The sequence below is a fragment of the Chlorocebus sabaeus genome, chromosome 20, assembly GCF_047675955.1.
Source record: "Chlorocebus sabaeus isolate Y175 chromosome 20, mChlSab1.0.hap1, whole genome shotgun sequence".
Taxonomy (NCBI): domain Eukaryota; kingdom Metazoa; phylum Chordata; class Mammalia; order Primates; family Cercopithecidae; genus Chlorocebus; species Chlorocebus sabaeus.
In genome coordinates this window covers 26736673-26760709 of record NC_132923.1, presented here as the reverse complement: position 1 = coordinate 26760709, position 24037 = coordinate 26736673, and the positions used below count along the sequence as shown (strand labels likewise).

At 49.6% G+C, this 24037-nt stretch overlaps 1 pseudogene; it reads right to left on the bottom strand.

Annotated features, from left to right (window-relative positions):
* Nucleotides 1-10629: 10629 nt before the first annotated feature.
* Nucleotides 10630-21017, bottom strand: LOC140709297 (uncharacterized; annotated as a pseudogene).
* Nucleotides 21018-24037: the final 3020 nt, after the last annotated feature.

Here is a 24037-nt window from a genome sequence, read left to right as displayed (position 1 = left end):
GAGGTCAGGAGTTGGAGACTAGCATGGCCAACATGGTGAAATCCCATCACTACTAAAAATACGAAAATTAGCTGGGCATGGTGGCATATGCCTGTAATCCCAGGTACTTGGGAGGCTGAGGCAGGAGAATTGCTTGGACTCGGGAGGTGGAGGTTGCAGTAAGCCAAGATCACACCACTTCACTCCAGCCTGGGCAGAGCAAGACTCTGTCCGAAAAAAAAAAAAAAAAAGAGAGAGAGAATGTTCAGTGTACGCTTGTTTAAAATAGCAAAGTAACTGGAAACCACCTAAATGTCCATCCATGGAAACATTAAATAAAGTAGAATTCCATGCAGCTGTTCAAAAGAATAAGATAGATTCAGTAGTATTCACATGGAAAAATGTCCAAGGAGCACTGATAATAGGAAACAGAAGGCAAGCTGGAGAGTAGTATGGATAACATAATTCCATTTGTGTTAAGAAAGAAAACAAGTCGATATAATTCATAAGTATAAAACAACAATACCTGGAAAGATTTACAGGAAGCTTTGACAGTGGTTTCTTCACGAGGAGTGAGTTTCACGCTGGGGGTAGCAGGAGAATTTTATCGTCGTGCTTTATACCTTTCTTTGCTGTATGGGTTATTTTACAATGTACATGTAATCAGTTTCATAGGAGAATCAAATTTAGAATAGTGATTATCTCAAGGGAAGGAGGGAAGAGAATGGAACAGAGGTTATAGGGCCCTTCAGCTGTATTTCCAATATTGTGTTTCAAAAAGAAATTGAAATGGTGAAAATGGTCAATTTTATGTTAGCATATTTTATTACAATAAAAAAAGAAGAAATTGAAGCAAATGTGGCAACATGTTAAGAATTGCTAAAGCTGGGCTGGATGCAGTGGCTCACACCTGTAGTCCCAACACTTTGGGAGGCGGAGGTGGGAGGATTGCTTGAGCTGGAGTTCGGGGCCAGCCTGGGCAACATGGTGAGATCTGCCTCTTCAGAAAATTGTAAAACTTAGCCAAGTGTGGTTTACTCTGGAGGCTGAGGCAGGAGGACTGCTTGAGCCCAGGAGTTTGAGGCTGCAGTGAGCTATGATTGTACCTCTGTACTCCAGCCTGGGCAACAGACCAAGACCCTGTCTCAGGAAAAAAAAAAAAAGAATTGGTAAAGCTGGTTGATGGGTACAAAGATGTTCATTCTACAATTCCCTATGCTTTTCCAAATAGTTGTTGCATTTCACAACTTAGAAAAAGAGTTTAGAAATTCATTCAACATAACAAGATAAAGTAAATTAAAAAGAAACCAAAAAAAAATGAAGCAAAAGGAAAACAAGAGCAGTAAAACAAAAAACTTTATAACCCATACTAAATGCCCTTTTTTTTTTTTTTTTTTTTTTTTTTTTTTTTTTTTTTTTGAGTCTCATTCTGTCACCCAGGCTGGAGTGCAGTGGTGCCATCTTGGCTCGCTTCAACCTCCGCCTCCCAGGTTCAAGCTGTGCTCCTGCCTCAGCCTCCCAAGTAGCTGGGATTACAGGAATGTGCCACCAAACCCAGCTAATTTTTGTGTTTTTAGTAGCATGGGGTTTCACCATGTTGGCCAGGCTGGCTTCGAACTCCTGAGCTCAAATGATCTGCCTGTCTAAGCTTCCCAAAGTGCTGGGATTACAGGTGTGAGCCACCATGCCTGGCCTAGATAACTTTCTTACAAGCAGCTGGAGAAATTTAATAGGCGATATAGGAACTTCATGTTTCTCATTTTAAGCTCTAGGAAGCACTTTAGTCCTGGAACTTACAGTCAATCTGTAAGAAACAGATAGAATGTTGCTCAGAAAAGCTCAATTTACCAATCCAGCATGGAGGTTGGATTTCAGTGCAAACCCGAGGTGGGTGAACAGTTCAGAGCCTGTTTCTCCGGGTGCAGATGAGAGCCACGGAGAGCTCTGGCAGCCCAGGGGAGAGGGGGCTGGACAGATTTATTGCAGACGGCCTCCCTGGGCAGAGGATCAGATCGAGGAAAAGGACGAGGAGCTGACTACCAGGGAAGCAGGTGCTCCTCGTGGGCCTCTGACTGAGCCCTGATCCTGTGTGCTTGGCCCTCCTTTCACAGCACGGGGCATTTTGGGTGAGTGAAGATACCTCCCAATGGTTTGGCTCCGAAACACTTGAGTCTTCTCACCCGCCATGGTCTTCACCTCTCTGTCCCTTCCCCTGCCCTTGCCTTGGAGAGCTGGAAAGGCAGTAAATCAGTGGAAGGGGCTGCCCCCACCCCAAGGCATTCACACCCTTCCCTGGCCCATTTCCCAGCACAGGTCACAGGCAGAGTCTTAATCTGCTGCACCTGCAATTCTTTGATCCATTTTGGTTTCCTTTCTTTTGAAAAACGTTGACCGCAGTGCAGTCTTGACTCTGTTGCTTTGAAAACCCTCTTCCTGTGAACTTGTGATGCCAGTGATAAAGAAAAGGGCAGAGGGCTGCGGGTCTCACCAGGGGCCTTTGTTATGGTTGCTGAAGGGGAATAAATATCACAGTGGGTAGAAGGTGGGACCGGGCCTGGAGAGGGTCTGAGGGCTTGGGTTGTTCGGGCCCTAGGCTGGAGACATCCAGGGCCAGGCGGCTACTTTCTAATAATCAGGCTTCCCAGCTGCCCTGGAGCCCAGTGGGGCCGCGAGTTTCCTCCCACCTAGATGCTACTGTCTAGGGTGCATGGGAGGATCCCCACACTGGGGGAAGTGAACGCAGCACTGCCTAGTTTCCTACCAGCTGGGCCCACGATTCTAGGCAGAGCTGGGCCTCCTGGTCTAGCTGCCTGCCCCTCTGCCACCCTGAGGGCGGACGCTGCGCTGCCTACAGGCCTGCTGCTGCTCTCCAGCGCGGCAGAGAGGTCAGGCTCCCCGCCCCCCCACAGCTGCAGGACTAGGGTGTGAGTGAGTGTGCGGAGAAAGGGTTTCTGGGTTCCATTCCCGGCAAGGACTCTAAGACCTCCTGAGCCAACCTCTCGTCAGTGATTGTTCTGCTGCCCAGGGCTTCTGGGGCTGGCGACTGGCTTCTCAGTGGCCCCGATTTTGTGTTCTTGTTGTTGATTCCTGGAAACCAAATGCTGGCAACCAGCCTGTGCCTGCCGGACTCCAGGCTGGGGCCCTTAGATACATGACTGCTTTTCAAATTTGGAACAACCAAAACATAAGCATGCTCATCAACACTCTTGTACAAAGAGGAAACTGAGTCAGGATTGGGTGTCTTCTTCCAGTCTGCCTGCCAACTTTCTCCATCTTGGTCTGCCCCCTAGGACTGTGGGAACTACATCCGTGGGTGCCCTTACCCTCTGCCTTGGTCACTGGGGAGCACCGACAGCTTATGGGAGGCAGAGAGGAGAGTGAGGTCAGGGCACTTAACCTCCTGCAGGGTAGCCACAGCCTGACTGCATCCCTCCATGAGGCCACAGCTGCTGCCAGGCAGCCCTGTCTACTCAGCTCCAGAGCTCTGCAGGTCTGGTGACCTCCTCTGGGCTCATCAGGTCCAGCAGCAGAAAAGCCTGATACTCTTGGTCCAGGTTCCTGCAATCCTTTTCCAAGACCTTTGACAATAGCCTCCTTATTGAATACTTCTCAAATCCCCCAGTTTGAGTGTGTTGACAGCTTCCTCCTGGGACCCTGCATGATCCATACCATCCAGCCAGTTGATGAGCAAGGACTCCTGGGTCTGCCGAGTCACTACAGACTGCAGCTGGGCCATGGGGGGGGGGGGGAGGCTTTCTAATTCCTGCTCCTTTTTCTGGCTCTGCTCATATCCTCATCCATGTACCCCCTATTTCCCTGCTTTGCCTCCCACCCCAACCTATAGTTCTTCCCCTGCCAGAAGTCTGGGGATGTCTAGAAGATGAGAGTCACAGCCAAACAACTGCTTCCTCACCCCAGCCACCCATGATGCATCCGGGAAGTGGTGCTCATTGGGATCTGAGCTCTGAGGCGTCATAGGGCAGTCATAGAGGCCCTGGGTCCTTGAGACAGGTGTCCTGGAAGCCAGTGCATGGAAGCAGGGTGATTTCACATTGCTGGAAGAGTCCTCTTCTCTGGGGACCCCTTTGCCAGTAAAGCCCACCCACTCACCTACTCACTCACTTGCAATTCAGAGGGGCTGGCTCACCACCAGGCCCACCCCAAGGGACCTGTGTATCACTTCCTGTGGGAGGCTGTCCCTGGCCCCTGGTAGAGGCTGGTTGCCCCATCACATGCTCCCAGCACATCATCTCTCCTCATGTTGTAACCCTTATCACACTGACATGACTTGTCTGTTGTCCACGTCCACCACTGGTCCCACCACAGCCTGGAATCCCTCGCACCTGGCACAGTGCTGGGCACACAGAGAGGGCTCAACAAATGTTTGTTAAATTAAAATGGAAAAAAGATGTATTTCAATCAATACTATGCAGGTTACTCTTCCTGTATCTAGGTGGCCCCTGAAAGAACAATGACCAGCTCTGCAGCTGGAGTCCTAAAGAGAACACCAGCCTGCCGAGTCTGGAGATTGGGCTCTGTCCCTGCTGTGCCTCATGCTAAGTGTGTGCCTCTGGTCAAAGTCTCTAAACTTTAGGTTTCTCATCTGTAAGATGGAGATGGTACTTACCTTCGTTTTCTATTGCTTCATAATAAATGATCACAAACTTAGGGGCTTAGAACAGGATACAATTTGTTAGGCTTAGCTGGGTCCTCTGCAGGGCCACAGTGAAGGTGTCAGCCAGGGCTGGGTTCTTCATCTGGACGCTCAACTGGGGATGGATCCACTTCCAGGCTTATGAAGGTTGTTAGCAGAATTCATCTTGTGGTTGTAGAACTAAAATCTTTGTGATAACTGTTGGTGGGGGGCTGCTCTCAGGTCCTAGAGGCCACCTGTACTTCCTTACCACAAAGCCTCTCTGATGCCCCTTCAGATCATGGCACTTCTTCAAATTCAGCAAGGAAGAAAATGTCTAGCACCAGTCTGCTAATAAGCTCAGGTCTTTTTTTTTTTTTTTTTTTTGAGACAGAGTTTTGTTCTTTGTTGCCCAGGCTGGAGTGCAGTGGCACGATCTCGGCTCACTGCAACCTCCGCCTCCCGGGTTCAAGCGATTCTCCTGTCTCAGCCTCCTGAGTAGCTGGGATTACAGGTACCCACCACCATGCCTGGCTAATTTTTGTATTTTTAGTAAAGATGGGGTTTCACCATATTGGCCAGGCTGGTCTCAAACTCCTGACCTCAGGTGATCCGTCTGCCTCGGCCTCCCAAAGTGCTGGGATTATAGGCATGAGCCACGGTGCCCAGCCAAGCCCAGGTCTTTTATGGAACGCTTCATGAATTTGCATGTCATCCTTGGCAGCCCACGTGTTTTACAATATAACATAATCATAGAAGTGACGTCCCATTCCCTTTGCCATATTTCCTTGGTTAGGAGCTACTCACAGGCCCTGCCCTGTGAGGGCTGGGGATCACAGAAAGACATGAACATGGAGTCACTCTAGGGCTCTAGGAGCTAGAGTCTGAATCCTGCAATGCTAATCTCTATCTCATAGATTTCTGGAGAGAATTAAGTGAAAGAATGCCTGGCACTTAGTGAGAACTCAGGAAATGTCACAGAAGGCAGCATAAGCAGCTGTCTTTACTTTGGCCCACTTTGAAATGTTGGCTCACAGCTTGTCCTCAGGCCGCACCTGCCCTGTTGCTTCCACCACGCTGCTGCGGTCACTTTTATCATGTGGCTAGATCTTGAAGGCAGTTGAATTTGCCATGTGGTATTAACTGGAACGATCAACAGGTGTTATTATCATTTTAATTAAAAGTTATTGGAAGATAAGAACCCATCTTACTAATGTTTTCAGCCTCTGGTGCTTAGCCTGTTGAGCTTAGGATGTTGGCTTTAGCTTGGCTGTTCTGTAAGTGTTGAGCCATTGCACCCTAGAATGATGTAATTGAGTTCAGAGCTGCAGCCTCAGGGGACAAGTGATGGTTGGTGGGGAGAAGGGAGCAGACATGGTTGGATGGGCAAGTTAGGTGACAGCTGGGAGGAGCAGGAAGAGTCTTGGCAGGTCCCTGAATCCAGATCCTGCCAGGGGAAGCGCCTCGACCCTGCTGCCGTGCCCACCCACCCTCCCAACCCCTGGCTGCTCCAGGCTTTCTTCCATTCTTTCTGTTCAGCTCCCCTCACACCCCTACCCCCAGAGCAGAGTGGAGTGCGGTGGCGCTATCTCAGCTCACTGCAAGCTCCGCCTCCTGGGTTTACACCATTCTCCTGCCTCAAACTCCTGAGTAGCTGGGACTACAGGCGCCTGCCACCATGCCTGGCTAATTTTTTGTATTTTTAGTGGAGACGGGGTTTCATCGTGTCAGCCAGAATGGTCTCGATCTCCTGACCTCGTGATCCGCCCGTCTCAGCCTCCAAAGTCCTGGGATTACAGGCGTGAGCCACCGCGCCCTGCTGGGCCCTGTCCCTTCTAATGTGGGGAGAGAAGCCTGATTCTTTCAGAGACATAGAGCTTCTGGGCCAGGAAGGGCCTTAGACTTGGGGTCAGTAACTGTCTTTAGGATGCAAGTGAGTTGTGTCTTTTGAGCAACTACTTGTGCCACTGGGCTCTGCACTTTACATACTTCATTTCCACCATTTTTCAGTCTTCAAGGTGGATACACCAAAGTCCAGAGAGGGAAAGCAGCTTTCCCTGGTCACACAGCTGCTAGGTGGCAAAGTTAGGACCAGAGCTTTGGTGACCTGAGCCACTGGTTCAGGATTCCCTTTCTGTGACACTCCCTCCCGCCCAAGTCTGTGGGCCCCCCGGTGTCGGTAGGGGAGCGTGCCTGCCTTGGCCCTAGCCCGGTTCTTCATATAGGCTGCTCTGACTCCCACCCACAGTGTCTTCCTTCCCGCCACCCTTCCTTCCAGAACTTTGCTCCAGCCTCTTACTGACTCCGTCCCACATCCTTCACCCCCGCCTGGCCCAGAACCAGCTGGGGCAGATGGTCCAGACCTGAGTGTATTCTTTCCCGGCAGGGACAGAAGCAGTCTGAGGCTCACACATCTGGGCAGCTGTTGCCCAACTTTGATCTGCAGGAAATAAGCCAGAGGGATCCTTCCTGTCACTTCTGGGCTGGACCCTGGCCCTGAGAGTTGGAGTCTCCTCAGAGAGGTAGAAGGCCTGCCTCAGCTGTGGGAGGGGGTGGTAGCAGCAAGAAGCTAGGGTACTGCGTGGGTGGGGTCACCTGGCCTGGGACTGGGGGCAGCCAGACTGGAAGCTCACCCTCCTTCCTCAGGTAGAAAAGTGGAGGACAGAAGCCCAGAGACAGCAGCCTAGGGCCAGGCCTGGAAGAGCCTGTAAACATCTGAAACTGTCAGTTTCTTCCAGGGCTGTTTTTGTTATCCCATCTGATTTCCCTCAAGGACTTAGTGGTAAAGCCCTTACAAAGCATGTCTTCAGGGTTGGAAAAGAAGCAGAGCTGGGTTCCTGTGTTCTTTTTGCACCCAGATGAGGTCTGGGGAGGGTGGAAGCAGGTGGCCAGGGCTGGGAGGTGCTGGCTGTGCTCCTGCAGGGTGGAAGGCAGCCGGGGTCTGGGTCAGGGCGGAGCTGAGACTTTGTTAGCCTGGGAGTCAGCTGTTGCAAGGGCTCAGACGGGCTGGCACTCCCCCAAAGCCCAGACTGGCTTCCAAGAAAACACTCTAAACATGGTCGGTAACGGCAGGGAAGAGCACCCTGCAGCCCGGCTCCACCTCCTTTCATAAATGGGAGCTGGTCCGGGCTCCTCAGGGGCAGAACCTGGCAAAGGAGGATGCACACAGCAGGCACGCACACACCTGTCATCCCCCACAGGACATAGGCTGCAGACCCCTGACTTTCTTGGGCCTGGGCCTGTGCCAAGAAGATTGGGGGTCTGCAGCCTATATTCTGTGGGGATTGACAGGTGTGTGCACGGTCCTGAAGAGTCATACACAGCCCCACCCAGTCACACACAGCCACCCACAGCCACATGTACCCACAGGCATGCTTCATCACACTCAGCACCACACAACCACTAGAACACACATAACCACAGGTGATCATGCCTAACACACCATGACATACAATCACACAAAACCATACAGCACCAGGTGCAATCACATTCAGTCCTCCATCTGCACTCAGTCACAGCTGGACATGGTTACACGCAGGGATTCTGAGTCACATGTAGTCACACAGAGACTTGTACCATTCAACACAACCACAGTCACGTTCAACCACGACTATCGGCGCATAACACACAGTCACAGGCAATCACACATGACCAGTACGGTGGCAGGCAAGCATAGGCAGTCACAGGCCATGGATGGTGCTTTGATACAGCAGGGGGTCAGGGCCTGGGGAGACCTTGTTCTCTGAATGGGGGTTGGTGAGGGCCTGGCTGTGACTAAGGGACAGAGGCATCCATCAGCCATTAGACAGTCCACTTCCTGGTCACCCCTTCAGAGCGGTGGAAGTTATTCCCCGCTGCTCCCACCCAGCAGAGCATTCCTGGGTCCTGATGCAGTCTCCTTGGCCTCCTACCTCCCTCTCCTCTGGTCTTGGCTGGGCCACTGGCAGGAAGCTTGGACTAGCCAGGACTATGGTGAGTCAGCAGGGAAGGGCTCAGGGAATGCCAGGCAGGTGAGTGACCCACAGGGCCTGCAATTGATGGGGCTTCTGAGAGTGGGAGGGCTGCCATTCGTCATCGGGGGCTGCCCAGTGGAGATCACCCACCCAGGGGATAGAGGGTTATGGGCATGGGACCAGGTGACGATGGTAATTTCCCAGCCAACCCTATATCCAAAGCCTCTGCTCTTGGAAAACTCCCTATGCAGCTGTCAGGGTCTATGCCCTCCTACAGGCTGAGCTCTGACCTGGGCCTCTGCTCCCATGGTCCCCAGCTAGGCTCAGCCTGGAACAGTCCTGCATCCCCAGCCCCACACCCTGCTCTCTACCATCACTGACTCACTCATTCATTTAGCACTTTGTGGAGCACCTACCACACCAAGATGTTTGACAGTCCCTTCAAGTAGGGAAGATCGCCCAAAAGATGATTCCAGAATGATGTGGACGTGTAGGGACAGAGATATACACATATTATCGTGGAAGCTGTTGGGATCGACTGCCTTGTGAGCCCTGGATGGCCAGTCCTTGCTATGGGGGCTGGAATGGCTGCTGACAGTGGTGACCTTCCACAGGCAACCCAGCCAGAAGGGGCTGAGCCCCTCCCAGGGAAGGCACCAGTGGCCTGACAGTTAATAATGGAGCCATTTTTGTTTTTTTTTTTTAAGGAAGTAACTCAACCCACTTTAATACTTAGCTAGCATTTATGTTACAGGTCTATGAGGGAAGAAATATGCTGGGAAAAAAGAAGAAATACATTTTTTTCTCATTCTGAAAGATTTCATTTCGCCACAAGATAGCAAAACATACAAATATATGCAAATATGTGCATGCACACGTGCACACAACCCACAAAAGTCCTATCTATGACGGAAAAAGATACCAAGTTCAATTTAACAGGAATTTAGAAATGATAGGGAGGTTGGAAGAAAAGGTGAGAACCCGTGAAAAGTAATTTTACTTTTGTTTAACCTTAAGCTTGCCAACTTTTTTCCTTGAACAGCATTTGTCTTGTTTTCATACCCACCTACGCTCATATCAGGAACTTAATGAAAACTACTTAGTGATTCTACTTTGAATTTATAGCCGCATGACTAAGATATTTTGAATATAAGCTTATCCATATGCCAGATAAACTTCGAGAACTCTTAATGTCTCTTCTTTTATGAGAATTCTACCCCTATTCTGATGTAGTTGGGTTGATCAAGAAAATGAAAGGCCAAGGGCCAGAAAGCCAAGTTCCTTAAAGGCAAACAGAGGAAAATTTCTTGCACAACTACCTCTGTGCAAGAAATCTTTCTTGCAAGTACTAAATGAATTTCTTCAACTGTATAATAAATTCTAATTTGATGGTTTCCAAAAATAATAGAGTAACAACAAAGTATGATAAACTTAAGATTATATGAAAACAGAGTAAATGGAATAATAATTCAAATAAAGATTAAAATAAAATGACATTTACTATGGATTTTTGTAATCGGTATCTCATAATATATTTAAATTTTCCTTTTATACATAAGATCACAGCCAACCAGGTTAACTATAACTTCCAATTTTATCATCAGCCACTTGTGCTATTTTATCACATTTGAAAATATCCACTCTTACTAATTTACTTCAAACAGTGACTTACAAATTTGTTTAGACAATAATAATTAAGGGCCCTTTCTTTGTCAGGATAATAAAAAAATTAAATGATATATTGAAGATACTACTAAAGAAACCACTTTGTTGATTTTGGCCTCTGCACTGACGATCTGTAGGAATTTTTCTAACTAATTTTCAAATCTTCCCACAAGTTTTATGTTCGAAGAAATATCATTATTGAAATAATTTGTGGGAATAATTTACAAATCAAAAATTGATTCACAAGATTGTGTTGCTGTTACCACCAATTTTAATATCTAAATATTTTCTGTATTGGTTTTCTTGATTGTAAAATATCAATAATGTGGATGTACTTTTAATATACCAGAACACTTAATTACACCAGTTTCCCATCAACCCACCAAAGTCATTTAATGATTATATTGGCCATTTCCACTGATTGGTAGGAGGCTTTTCTGCTAAGAAGTCCCATGGTTTCCACTGCATTATTTTTTTCGCCAGACTTCATTCATTTTGAGCCTGAAGAATCACCTCTTTGGCAACCTTGAAGTCAGTCTTCTTATTTTTTAACATCTGGTTCTGCTTTAACCATTTAACCATTTTAACCAGCTTCTCATTTGTAATCTGTTCTGTATACTTTCTGTATGTTGCATTTTTAGGGTTTTGCTTAATAACATCAAGAATATTTGCATGCAGTATTCTCAGCCTCTCCAGTGGACTCTTGCATACATCCAGTCTCACAAATCCAGGGTTCTTCTTCAGCACACCACCATGACAGCACCAATGAACCTACCCATTTTCTTTTATCTAACAGAGTCGGGTGATTACTTTTTCAGATCTGAAGAACGAAATTTTAAATGCCATGTTTGAAGGAGTCTTCCTAAAATGATGAATTCCTGCCAGGCACGGTGGCTCACGCTTGTAATCCCAGCACTTTGGGAGGCTGAGGCGGATGGATCACAAGGTCAGGAGTTCAAGGCCAGCCTGGCCAATATGGTGAAACCCTGTCTCTACTAAAAATACAAAAATTAGCTGTGTGTGGTGGTGGGTGCCTGTAGTCCCAGCTACTCAGGAGGCTGAGGCAGGAGAATTGCTTGAACCCGGGAGGCAGAGGTTGCAGTGAGCCAAGATTACACCACTGCACTCCAGCTCGGGCAACAGAGCAAGACTCTGTCTCAAAAAAAAAAAAAAAAAAGATGAATTCCTGCCTCTTGCAGCATGGCAGATTCCCCACAGCATTCTTCTTCTTGTCTCAGGGCCATTAGTCCCAACTTCCATTATGACTAGAGCAGGATGCAGTGATGCTTTCTTGGGCTCAGAGTAGGGGCACAAAAAATATTTGTGGAATGGCCAGGTGCGGTGGCTGATTCCTGTAATGCCAGCACTTTGGAAGGTCGAGGCAGGTGGATCACCTGAGGTCAGGGATTCAATACCAGCCTGGCCAATGTGGCAAAACTCCATCTCTACTAAAAATACAAAAATTAGCTAAGCATGGGGGCTCGCACCTGTAATCCCAGCTACTTGGGAGGCTGAGGCAGGAGAATTGCTTGAACCTGGGAGGTGGAGGTTGCAGTGAGCCGAAATCATGCCATTGCACTCAAGCCTGGGCAACAAAAGTGAAACTCCGTCTCAAAAAACAAAAAAAAAAAACAAAAAAAACACACACAAAAAAAACCTTGTGGAACACATGCTAATGAGCCCACCCAGTTAGGCTGGAATTTTGGAATGCAGAGAGTAAAGAACAGAATGCTCCCTGGTATCGGGTCCATGAGGTGCGGTGGCCGCTACTAGGGTCTTTCTCTCTTGCTCCCTGGATTCTTCCTAAGAGCGACTCTTCCTGCCTCCCTTCTTCTTTGCTGCAGGGGCTCAGCCTGTTTCCCCTCTTCTAGGCCCTGCATCCATCCTCCTAACATCGTCTGAGGAGTATGTCCCACTCTCACTGGGTCCTCCTTTCCTGGCTGTCTCCGGACTTGAAGAGAAGCACCACCCTTCCTTCTAGTTCCTTCTCATTGCTCCCTGAAAACAAGATGTTAACAAATATCAGAACCACAGGGAACTTGCAGAGACTCTGGAATCTTAAAAGTCCCTACATCCGGCTGGGGGCCGTGGCTCACGCCTGCAATCCTAACACTTTGGGAGGCCGAGGCGGTGGATCACCTGAGGTCAGGAGTTCCAGACCAGCCTGGCCAACATGGTGAAACCCCGTCTCTACTAAAAATACAAAAATGACCCAGATGCAGGAGAATCATTTGAACCTGGGGGTGGAGGTTGCAGTGGACTCCAGCCTGGGTGAAAGAGCGAGACTTTGTCTCAAAAAAAAAAAAGGTTCCTACATCCTAAGCGGCGGTCTCTTTTAAAAAAAACAAAAACAAAAAACAGCTAAGTCATCCTGCCTCACATCTATAATATAATAAAACAAATTCCAGATAGAAAAAAATATTTCAATATAAAAAGAAACCACAGAAGACATGAAAGAAAACAGGAGTGACTATTTTTTTATTTTAGAGTGGGGAAGACCTTTCTAAGAAGAAACTCAGAAAAGCCTAATACATTTAATTACATAAAATTTGTAATGTTCTGGACAACAAAAGCTCTGTATACAAAGTCAAAGCACAAAGGACAAGCTGGGGAAAATACTTGCAACAGATAAAACAAAGGGTTTGTATCTCTAATCTACAAAGAGCTTTTCCACATCAACAAGAAAAAGATAAACAACCCATCAGAAAAATACAAAAAAAGCCAGGAAGAAGTAATCCATAGAAAAAGTATTATAATTAGCTACCACATGTATGAAAAGATGTTCACCTTCCCCCATAGTTTAAAAAAATCAAATTAAATCTCTCAGGATGGCAAACATTAAAAAGATGAAATATATATACACACACACACATATATATATATATATTTCTTCTTCTTCTTCCTCTTCCTCCTCCTCTTCTCCTTCTTCTCCTTCTTCTTCTTCTTTTTGAGACAGTCTCCTGTCACCCAGGCTGAAGTGCAGTGGCACAATCTTGGCTCACTGCAACCTCCGCCTCCCAGGTTCAAGTGATTCTCTTGCCTCAGCCTCCCAAGTAGCTGAGATTACAGGCAAGCATCACCATACCGGGATAATTTTCTGTATTTTTTGTAGAGACAGGGTTTCACCATATTGGCCGGGCTAGTCAAGAACTCCTGACCTCAAGTGATCTTCCTGCCTCAGCCTCCCCAAAACTGTTGGGATTACAGGGGTGAGCCACTGTGCTCAGCTAAAAGATGAATAATATTTAGTATTGACAAGGTGTGGGTTAATGGGCATTTTCATAGCCTGTATAGTTGGAAAGAAAAATTGGTAGAAACGTTTTTGGAGGGAAATTTTGTAATATCGATTAAAGTTTGAAATATGCAAGCCCTTTGACTCAGCAATTCCATTGCTAGGAATTTATTATAGAATAAGGATAAACACCACACATCAGGGTGTTTATGGTGCATTTTGGGGGAGTCAGTGTGAATTTGTTCCTCCATAGGGTAGTGTTTTGTCTTAATCCCCTTGGGATTCTATAGGCACCTGGGGTGTGGAGTTTATACAGTCCGGTAAACTCACTTATTTCTCTCTAAGCCCATACACCCTTAAAAGCTCTCATAGGCCGGGCACAGCGGCTCATGCCTGTAATCCCAGCACTTTGGGAGGCCGAGGTCGGCGGATCACCTGAGGTCAGGAGTTTGAGACCAGCCTGACCAACATGGAGAAACCCTGTCTCTACTAAAACTACAAACTTACAGGTGTGGTGGCGCATGCCTGTAATCCCAGCTACCTGGGAGGCTGAGGTAGGAGAATCGCTTCAACCCGGAAGGTGGAGGTTGCGATGAGCTGAAATTCCACCATTGCACTCCAGCCTGGGCAACAAGAGCAAAACTTCATCAAAACAACACAAAACAAAACAAAAACTCTCATAAATCCCCACTTCCCCTCTTCTAACAGCTCACTTTTTGTTGGAAAATAAATCCCTCTGACTTTGGGAAAGCCATCTGTACCTCAACTCTGGAGGGGAGCATGTGACCTAGACTAACTCTGTCCAATATTTCATCCTCCCACCACAGCTGTTGGTTCGGTGGCGGGCACATGGCCTAAGGTATTCCCATCATAATGCAGTTCTGTTGGATGTATGAGGACAGAGATCTTCTTTTCCTATAGATGTCATAGATAGATATGTGATCTGAACTGCTCTAGTTCTTTTTCTGCAAGGATAAAAATGAGCTTGAGGATGAAGCTAATCTACGGAGCAAGCCTGAGCCAAGTCAATTACAGAGAAATGAACTAAAGCCTGATGATGTTGTGAAACTCTAGATCAAATCACACCGGAATCTCACCGAGCCTCTGGGCTTTTCTAATGTTGGAGGCCATACATTCTCTCTATCTGAGCCAGTTTGAGAAGAGATGTTTGTGTGCTTGCAGTGGAAGCCTCTCCACAAAGACAGAGTCCCTCCTCCTTACAGACCATCTGGTTCTTTGTCTCAATAAGGCTCTGCCTCAGAGAACAACATTTTGTTAGTTCTTCTTGGGAGTGAGGGAAGAAGTCCTGACTTCCTTCATCCTAGGCTTCATTGCTTTGAGGTACTGTTGAGGTGGTATATGGAGGTGAGAGAAAAATGCTTCCTTGTCTTTGTGAGCCTCCTATAATGATGTGAACTAGTCAGATATTAGTCTCTCCCTGAATTACCTCACTACATTAGTTTCAGCTACAAAACTAGGAACAATTCAAATGCTCATCAGCAGGGTAACTTAATCGTGGCTCATCCATATGGTGGGGCAGGGGGTGGGGGGATCCTCTGCAGCCTTTAAAAAGATGTAAGAAGAAATGCTCTATGCACTGCCATGAAAGGCACCTAGAATAAATCGTTTATTGAAAAAACCTGGTTGAAAAGCAGAATGTATAGTATATAATGCCACTTCTGTTTTTAAAACTGTAAGTCTATGGTTCTATCTGAATAGAAAAAGGTCTAGAAGGAAGGTTGCTTGCACAACAAATTTTAAAATGATCTCTGGGTGCTAGAATTCCAAAGGCTTTGCGTTTTCTATTTTTTTCCACTCCTTTACTGAATTTGTATAGTATAATAAAAGGATTTTTTTTAAATAAAATTTTTACAGTGCTGGCCTCTGGTCTATAGCTCCCTATTTCCCTCTGTGACAGTAACTGGAGGCCTCGAGGGAGCTGCCACAACCTGAGTGTGTAGTTAAACATCCCTGCTGCTCCAGGAAACTCCAGCCTTGCTTGGCTTGTTTGTGGGTCTGTGAGAGACAACTCCAGGGTGGGTAGGGCCTCAGGGGCAGGGCCATGTGCCTAATCATCCTGAGCCTGGTGTACGGTGCCAAGTGGTGAAGAGTGACAGGACCAGGATGCCAGGGGGTGGAGCGGTGAGCTGCTGGTCAGCTTTGTTAGAGGAAGATGTCAGCGTGGGTAGTAGGCTGAATCATAATCCCCAAAGACTTTGGATCCTAATCCCTTGGTATCAGTGAATGTTACTTTATATGGAAAAAAGGTCATAGCAGATGTGATTAAGGGTCTTGAGATGGGCAGATAGTTTTGGACTATCCTAGCAGGGCCTAAATGCAATCGCAGATACCCTTAAGAGAGAGGCAGAGGGAGATTTGTCACAACAGAAGAGGAGAAGGCCATGTGACCACAGAGGCAGAGACTAGAGTGATGTGGCCACAAGCCAGGGAATGCTGGCAGCCACCAGAAGCTGGAAGAGGCCAGGCACAGATTCTCCCATGATGCCTCCAGAGGGGTGTGCAGCCTGACTGAAATTGGATTTTGGCCCAGTTATACCGATTTTGAACTTCTCTGCCTTCCAGAACTATGAGGGAATCCATTTCTGTTGTTTTAAGCCACCAGATTCATGAGGATCTGTGACAGCAGCCGTAGGAACCTGACATAGCTGTCGAAAGTGAGGCTGGCCTGCAGCTGTTCGGTGTGCTTTTTCCTGCGGGCCTACCTTCGTCACTCCAAGCTGCCCGGGCTGAAAAGAAAATGAGGCTGCTTCTTCTAGACACCCTTGAGAGGGGCTTATCTAATGAGTTCTGGCACTTGTGAGGAGGGGTGTGGGAGTGTGGAGCCTACCCTTGCTCTCCACTAGCCCTGCTGGCGGTGAGGGGTTGCCCAGCAACCACAGAGACTGGCAGGGCTCCCCACTGTGCCCTGGTTTCTCCTCAGAGCAGTTCTTGCCCTGAGTATTGTTAGAGTGCAGAGGCTATTAAAAAAAATGAAAACACTAACCCTCAAAATAACTTCCCAGGTTCTAAAAATGGAATTCTGCCCAGTAGTAATATTTCTCACTCCCGCAATAGTAAAATTTCTCACTTCCTCGTGCTCTGTAGGCTTGTGTCTGGCCCAAGAGGGAACTGCTATTAATGGCACTTTCCGCCTGATGTAATCCCTTTGGTGAGCCACCTGCCTGTGGAGGGTGACAGTCCTTTACCCAACAGGCCTTGGCACCCTCCTCCACAGAACCTCCCCCAGCATGTTAGGTTTTTGTCTGCTTTGATTGATATCCATAGTCTCTCTTGGTTAAGAAAACAATAACAACAATGATAATCAACCAATTACTTATGTAGCCCTTATAATGTGTCAGGCACCACTCCAAGCACGGAACATTTATTAACCCATACACTGCTTGTGACTATCCTATGGGGTAGCTATTAGTATTGTCCTCGTTGTACAGATGAGAAAACAAAGGCACGGGGAGGTTAAGAGCATGTCCAAGGGCACATAGCTACCAAGTGGCTGAGCTGGGGTTTGAACCCAGCCTGAAGGGCTCTGGGATCAGAGCTCTTACCTCCTGCATTGTATTGGCTGGCTGGAGGAAGGATGGGGAAGCCTTTCTCTGTGCAAAGCAAGCTGTCCTGGGCAGCTGATTTGGGCCTGCCCCAGGCGGGCCCTTGAGCTCTTTTGAGGTCAGGGCTGCGATTGCCTGGAGAGGTCTCCCAGCTGCATGCGCTCTACCTTAGCACCTTCCATATTCTCTTCCTGTTGGGTCACTGCAAAGCCCGTGAATGAGCAGGGTGGGGAATTATCCTTCAGATTTTGGGCACAGACCTCAGATGGGTGTCCTGGAGGAACCAATGTAAAGTTCTCAGGCCTGGGTGTGGGGCAAAGCTGGTTCCATTCTGCTCACATTTACTGGGCGGTGTGTGGATAAATAGCCCACAAGAACCGAGGATGGTCCTCGATGCTGAGACTAGAAGGGGAGCAGCCTCCTTTCCTCTCCTTGTGGGAAGGACCTGTGGGAGAGGGACAGAAGGAGGATGAGTGGTCTCCCCCAGGGTCCTGGGGTGAAATGAACAGGTGCCCATGCTGTCTGTGCCTGCTCAGGGATGGCCTGACGTCTTAGATGAACAGAGCCTAGAAGTTGGAGTGAAGAGACCTGGCTTCTAGTCCTCGTTCTCCCAGGTTTGACGTGAGGCGTCACTGTCTCTGTGTCCCAGACCTCCCCTCTGTATACCAAAGGATTGGATGCGCTTTGATACATGAAATCCCTCTCCCAAACGCATAACTGCTCTGCAAATCCAAGTTGGTTTGCTGCGTGTCCTCTGTGAGACAGCAAGCCACAAGCAGCCGGATCCCGTGCTCACTTTCTGCAACTCCCGTCGTTTTGTCACTGTGCTTGCCTCTCTTCCCTCACTAGCAAAATAGGGGTTAAAACACTCGTCTCAGAGTTGTGAGCCTTAAAGGAACATCAAATGGAAAGGCCCTTCTTGGAAGGGTGGAGCCCTGCCCTATGGGACCCATCAGAGAGGGGCCCCTGCTCACCTGGACTCAGATGGGGCTGGGGGTGTGGACGCTGGAATCTTTCGGAGGTAAAAGGAAACCGGGTGAAGAGATTGCAGACTGGCAGCTCTCACCTGGACAGGCAGACACATTTTTTTTTGGTCCAGCAAAAATACCACACTAGAAAAAAAAATTCTGAGTGTCTTTTGGGGAGAGGATAAGTTCCACTCTCTAGTTCACCCACAGAGCCCACCCCTCCCTGTTGTCTTACACAGGGCTGGGCATGGCAGGCCCATGAGCTCACTGAGTCCTGCCTTTGGAGAACCTGGACCAGGGAATTTGGATGTTCCAGGGTGCAGGACTGATGCTCCTCCCATCCTCAGCCCCACCCAGGTCTTGGCAGAACCCGAGTGGGTGTGTTGTGGGGGAATACTGAACTGGTCTGGGCCTCATTGCTCTGCCCTCACCCCCAACCCCAGAGATGAGAGCTCCAAGTTCAGCCAGCTGGTTGTGCTGCCTCTTGCCTCTGTTTTGGGGTCCCAGAACTCCTCTTTTCTCAGAGGAAGGCAGTGTCCCTGCTGGGCCTGTAGAGGAAGCTGAGGGCTGGGTGTACCCTGGCCAGCAGCCCAGGAAGCCTGAGCATGTAATGAAAAGATTGCATCTCCTCAACTCTGCTGTTGGGGACAAGCACTTCCAGTGTTGTCCTTGCCCTGTGACCTCTGTCTGGGCACTGCCTCCCCTGCTGCCTGGCTCTGTTCTGTCCCTTTAGGCAGGCTCGGCAGCCCCATCTCAGCAGGTTCTGAGCACAGAGAAGACAGAGACCCCTTTCTCCTCTTCAGGTCTCCTAACAGCCTCCCCAAAGGATGACAGATGTGCCTCCCATTCACATGCCTCTTTGCTGTTGGCAAAGCATAGTCACATCAGTCCTGGAGGGACACCCCAGTTCTACAGAGGTCACCCAGCTGTAAGGGGATGAGCTGCACCTCCGACGTAAATCTACTGAGTGTTCAACCTTGCACCAGCTCCCTAGTCCGTCCTGACTCCCTCTGCTGTGAGGCCCATTCGTGGGAGGCAGAGTAGGGTGTGGATGAGGTGCCTAGGATAGCTGAAGAGCTGCTCCCTGAGCCCCAGGCAATGGCTCTGACGAATCCAAATAGTCATGGAACACTGTAGCCTTTGCAAAGTAAGACCATGAGATATCAAGTCGCCCCACAGTCACCAGCCTCACTAGTAGAAGGAAGTAAAGCAGGCAAGGACTCTCAGCAGAGAAAGGGACCGACTTCTGGGGATACAAAGGAGAGCAAGGATAGGGCCAGGCAGGAGAGGAAAAGTCAAGGGTAAGACCCCGGGCGGCTGGGCAGTGGGGAGAGCTTTCAAAGGGACAAGGCAGTGGACAGGCCACATGGCCCTGTCTCTCCTCCTCCCTGTGGCTCTGTGGCTGATTGCTTTCTGGGCCTGGTGGCCTGGGCACAGAGGCTAAGAGTGACTGTGCGAACCTCTTCTGCCCATGAATCCGCTGATTCCTGCCACAGCCCCAGGAGGCGGGTGGGCCCATCTTGTTGTACAGCCTGGATGGCTGCAGCCTGGAGATGGAAAGGGACCTGCCCAGAATCTCCCAGGCTGGGGCCGTTTTCCCCAGTCCTGGTAGCAGCGGCTGCCATTTGCTGAGCACTTCTCTCTGCCAGACTCTGTACTGAGCACTTTACAGGCACCACTGTTATCCCACTTTCCCTACAAGGAGACCAGGACTCAGAAAGAAGGTCTCACGCAGAGCCAGTGTCAGGAGTTGAGTCAAGGTAGTTTGACTTCAGAGTCTCCGTTCTTAGTGCAACTGCCCCACTCATTCCCTCCTACCTTCTCCCTTACCCCCACCAGACATTTTGGGTGGCCTAGAGGTCATTGGGCTGCTTTTCTCACCCTCAATTCCCAGGGCTCCTCCCAGAGCCACAAGCCTCAGTGCTTGGGGAGCTAGGGATTTCCCTCTGTGCCTTCTGCCTGGGCCTCCTTCTTGCCCTTGAAAGAGGAACAGGGGGAAGAGTAGGCGAGGCTTTGGGGAAAGTCTTGGGGGTAGGTACAGGAGAGGTCTTCACCCCAGGCTGGAATCTCCAGGTAGCTTAGTGTCCTCAGCTTGGCGTCCGCAGCCAGGGCAGGGATGGGTGGGGAGAGTAGCACTGGTCAGGGGTACAGATAATGAGAGTGGTCAGACACATCCTGACTTTTTTGTTTGTTTGTTTGTTTGTTTGCAGGAGTTGAATCCTCAGGACATTTAGGTCCTGCGGTCACTCAACCTTGAAGGCCTCATGACGTCCCTTGTCCCTGCCAACTCATACTAGGGCCATCAATAGTAGGCTGGTGGTCTGTGGGCATTCTGTGGCCTGTAACTGTGCTGGGCTGCGGGGTTCCTGCCCAACTAAGGGTGGTCCCTGCCCTTTGAGGGGGTGGTCGGAAGCATCTTACTTTGCTGGAAGGTCAGGGAAAACCTAGAGAGCAGATCCTTTAAGGATGTAGGAGCCAGACCAGGAATGAAGGGCAAGATATCCCCAGCTGTGGGAATGGTACGGGCAAAGGTGGGGTGTCAGAGCAGGCCCTTATTGGGAAATTGTTTGGTAAGAGGTCCCCCATGGCTGTGGGTTCCACGACTGTGGATTCAACCAACTGCATATACCCTGGATAAATTGTGTCTGTACTAAACACGTAGGGACTTGTTTTTTGTCATTATTCCCTAAACAATAGAGTATAACAACTATTTATATAGCATTTATATTGTATTAGATATTATAAGTAACCTAGAGATGATTTAAAGTTTATGGGAGGATGTTTATAAGTTATATGCAAATACGTCACCATTTTATATCAGGAACCTGAGCATCTGTGGGTTTTGGTGTCTGCAGCAGGATTTGGAGCCAATATCCAACAGATTCCGAGGGATGACCATAGCCTGGGTGGTTGGAGCTGGGGAAAAGTGAGAGGGCAGGTTTGTGGGAGGGAAGGGTCACATCCTGACCATCTCAGTACCAGCTTACAGGGCAAGTCCTTCATGCCAGGGCAGCAGGGAGCCATCGAAGGATTCTGAGCAGGAGAGTAATGTGGTTGTAATTGTTTTTGATAAAGCCCACTTTGACTGCAAAAGTGGTGTGGGGAGAGCAGTTAGGAGGTGCCAGTGGAGCAAACACCCACACACGCTGTGGTGGAACTCTGTGATGAGCACCCTGAGCAACTGGGACCCGTGGTGCAACTGTTGCCTAGGCCAGCCTGGTCATCTTCCTCTCAGCTGGAGCAGGGCCCGTTTGACTGGAGAACTGAGCAGGCGCAGAGAGAAGCACATGTGGCTGATGTGATTGTGGCTGAGGAAGCTGTCGTTCGTGCTGATGAGTCAGTGGCCTGTGCCCCATGCCAGCATTGCTGGCTTCCTGGGATTGGGGGAAGGATTCAGAGAAGGGTGGGTGTGTGAGGGAGCAGGAGGGGGATACCCTGGGGAGGCTGTGGGTTGAGAAGCCCAGGCTGGCCTTAGTTCCTACCACTACTTACACCCAGGAGGGCAAATTAGTTTCTGGCTACTTACAGCCAGAGAGGGTTTGGGAGCCTCTTCTCTGCATGGAGGCTGGGCAGCCCAGGTTAACCCCTTTATGCCCTGCCCCCTCCTCAGCCCTCCTCCTCTGGGCCCTAGTACCTGGGGTGACCCAAGGCAGGACTGGGAGGCAGTTGAACTTGTTTCCTTTCTCCCTGCGATGATCATATCGTTGGCTTCCAGCTCTCCCAGCCTGAGAATCCAGGGTCACTCTTGGTCCTGATGCCCTGCCCAGAAGCCAGTGCCCTTCTCCAGGTCTGCCCTCTGATCCCATCTCCGCCAGCTGGCTCCTCAGAGGGATGTAAATAACCAACCCAGATTAGCTGGCCTTCCCCTAAAGCCTTGGGCATCATCAAAAGAATGAACAACAGTAAAATGCAAAGCATCCCGAGGGCCCAGGGTGGGAGCCATGATTGGGCAGGTGGGGGCTGTTTTGTCTTCTCAGACCACTGCTCTGACACTCAGAAGGTCAGACTCCAAGATGGGGTAGCATTCTCTCGGGGCTTCCTGGAGTTGTGTGCTGAGGGTCCATGTGGGGGTGGGCGGAGTGGCTGTGCAGAAGGCCGCGGGTGTCAGCCCTTGGTTCAAGAGAGGGAGGTCAGGAGACTTCTGGCATCACTGTCTTCACCAAATGCAGGGCCTCAAAGATCAGAGGGTGAGTCACTGGTTCAGACTTGGCGACTCCCCCTGGTCCAATCAGAGGGTGGTGAGAGGTCTGAGGGAGAACCCAGGGCAGCCTCTCTAGGGCAACGGGACAGGGCCAGGGCTGAGGGAGCAGGTGCTTCTAGGGAGATTCCATGGACAGTGGAAAGAAAGGACTGAGGCAGGCAGGAAAGATGACTCCATGAGCTGTCCCTTCTTTGGGTAAGGCAATGAGCGGTGGGTGGAGCTGAGGGCTTGCTGAGTAATGTCTTCACGGGGAATGGCCAAAAATAAGGAGGATGTGTGACCCTCGGGTGGCTCAAGGGCCTGTGAGGTCATGCTCCTGGCCTCTGCTTCTCCAGTTTCTCAAGATAACAGGGTGCCCTCCTGATGCAAGCTCCTTAGTAACCCGAGAGCAGACTCTTTGGACTTGCATTTGTTTATTCATTTAACAACCAAGCAGGAGAAACAGGAGAGTGCTCTGGGAGTCCAGGGCTGGGACACTGATATACAAATGGTCAATTGCCATTTATCAAGTCAATGTCATTGCATGCAGAGGTCCAAGGGCAGAGAGGTGTAGGGGCACAGAGAGAGGGGTTGGCTCTGCTGAGTCACGACAGGGAAGGCTTCACAGAGGAGGTGGCACTTCTTGAAGAAGAAGTGGTGACTTGCTGCGAGAGGAGAATGGGAAAGGACATTGCAGACAAAGGTCAGGCAGCATCCCAGCGCCAGGGAAACCAAAGGAAGTGCAAGGGAGAAAGGACCTGCAGAAGGTGGTGGGAGCTGTGACAAGTCATCAGCATGGCTGCTTAAATGGGGAGGCCAGCGCGGCCTCTAGAGGGTTTGCCAGTCCACGCTTGGGTGAAGAAGGGGAGCAGATCTTGCTCTAGCATAAAGAATGTGGGGCCTGGAATCAGGAAAGCCTGTCTTCGAGTCCAGGTTCTACGGCTTAGCACCTGCTGAGCTTGAGCTGGTCACTTAATGCCCCTGAACCTTGGTTTCCCGTCTGTGCAGTGGGGAATCACTGTGACTGGGGTTTCTGTAAGCAGATGTGACACTGCTTTGCAAGCTGTAAACAGCTCTGCAAACTTGAGGCATCACCGGGGTAGCACCTTAGCAGCAGCTGCTTCTGTGTTGACCTTTTTGGGGCACCATTTCCTGGGGAATTGCCACAGAAGGCTGCTCTCACCCAGTCATCAGAGGGTGATGTTTTCTGAACTTTTCCCTAGACTCTATGGGGTCATTTTGTCTGGGACCTGCTGTCACTGCCCAAGGCCTTGGGGCTTGCTGCAGAGACTTAGAGACAAGGGGTCCACAGCCTGAATTGAGCCTTGAGGCTGGACAGCGAGGCATGAGAGGGTAGGGGCAGTGGAGCCCCAGTGGGACAGGGACCCTGAGGCAAAACAGAACACTGGGGCAGCAGGTGAGTGAGGCTGGACAGAGAAAAGGATTGAGTGAAAACTAGAAGAGTGAGGAGGACAGAGGTCCCTGATCTCGGCAAGGAAGTCTGCTGCCTTCATCCCCACCGCCCCACACCCCCTGTTCTCAGCCTCTTTAGCCTTGGGGCCGCCTGAGAAGGCAAGTGCAGAAGGGGAGGAGGGAAGGTTTTTTAGCTCCACGGGCCTGCGGACGCCTCCATTCCGGCCTGCCCAGCCCATATCATGGTGGCAACTCCAACTGTCTCTGCCCCAGGGTCGCCCTGGCTCAGCATGGGCAGTGTCTCCAGTGGTCTGTGACTCAGCAGTTCTTGGCCAGAGGGTGGAGCCCCAGCTGGCTGCTGAACTCTGGTCTCCACAGGGCCGAGGCTTTGCTCGGGGCCTGGAGGTCCTCAGCAACCAGCCCGGCTCCCACCCTCTCCAAGCCCCTCATC